We start from the raw sequence: 1,729 nt of genomic DNA, 5'->3' as shown, positions 1-1,729 counted from the left end.
GAATTAATAATAATAATAATAATAATAAAAAAAAATTATTCCGTAGTGATACGCGCGCGGCACGAAGTGATAAAAATTGGGTGCGGCTTCCGTAGAGGAGTCCACACAGTCCACTCGCTCGCTTCGCGGCTGTTCCGGCGGGCGGGCGAAGTTGGTCCGCCGCTCCACCGCACCCACACCGAAAAATTTACCGACTAGCCCGCTACCGGTAGTTGACGTCATTGCCGACGTTCTTGGAAGAAAAAAACGAACCGCGCCGGTCGCGGGTTCGACAGCAGATTAAACAGATACAATAATAACAGTGTTATAGACGAAATCTATAACCGATCTATATAGTTATTATTATTGACTGTATACCTATAGTCGATTGGTCCATAATAATGGCCTAGGCATTCTGTATGTATCTATATTATGTGTTGCTGGTGAGGTGGCGGCACATTGAATTTTATACTATCTGTACGGAGTTGACCAGTAGTGAATTTATTTTTTGTCCAAAACTACAATCATCTATGATAGTATGCATTATTGTATTGACGAGCTCGTTGATTTTGTGCGTTTTAAAAAGGCACAAATAATTTACGATAAAAAAAAAAAATAATAATCATTTTAACATTATTATAATATTATATTATTTTACCTTAGGTCAATAAAATATGTTAAACTGATATCGATTATAATGCTAACGAAAATAAAAAATATACAATAGTGACGTCATCGATAGCATAATATTTGAGTGGGAAATTTGAATACAATATTATCTAATTTATTATACGCGCACACATTAATTTTTTTTATTTTTTATTAAACAATAATCAACGATTATTCGGATACAAATTATTAATTAATATCATATTGCAATTTACATTTACCTATTTATGAGTATGTGCAACGCGGATCTAGAACAATTGGTCCCCTCAAAAAAATATCGTATGCTGACAATTTATTGGTTCCCGTCATAATTTTATACCCAGACAATAAATAAATTAAAAATTAAAAAATTAAAATAAAAATATTTTGTATTATTAAACTTTCTTTAAAATGTATTTTCAATAATATAATACTTTTAGAATATAATAACAGCTATTTGTTTAAAAAAAATTAAAAATGAACATAATAATATAATAATAAATTAATAAATATTATTATAGTCGAATAAAAAAATAATTTATAATAGTATAACATACATATTAATTACAATTTATGAAAATCTCGAAAGCCTACACAAATAATTCAAAAGATCATCTTTTGAAAAATTATTATAAAAATTATTACAAATAGAAACAATGTTTTTTTCCTTGTCGCTTAAAGGTTTCAAAAAATTATTTAAAAAATAAATCATCATTATTTTTTGTCACCGATATATCATTGCTGTTGAATTAATTATTTGTATCAATTCAATAAAATTATAAATATTTGGAAGTTTAATTCTAACAATATTTTTAAATTTATTATTAAATGTTTCAGATTTTGTTATTAAATTATTAAAAATTAAAAATACATCATTTGTTTAAATTTTATATTGCTTTAAAGCTTAAAAATTGAATGGAAGGTTATTCTAAAAGTATTGTATTATTGAGAAAACATTTTAAAGTACGTTTAATGATAAACAAATATTTTGTATTTAACTTTTAAGCCGAGGACTAATTGTCCGAGTATAAAATTATGACAGGGACCAATTGTTGTTCGCATACCGTGCAACGCACGCAAAGTCGCAAGTCGAGTTTTGCTA

The sequence above is a fragment of the Rhopalosiphum maidis genome, chromosome 1, assembly GCF_003676215.2.
Source record: "Rhopalosiphum maidis isolate BTI-1 chromosome 1, ASM367621v3, whole genome shotgun sequence".
Lineage (NCBI taxonomy): Eukaryota > Metazoa > Arthropoda > Insecta > Hemiptera > Aphididae > Rhopalosiphum > Rhopalosiphum maidis.
The sequence above is the reverse complement of the archived record's forward strand: the minus strand, read 5'-3'. Positions refer to the sequence as shown.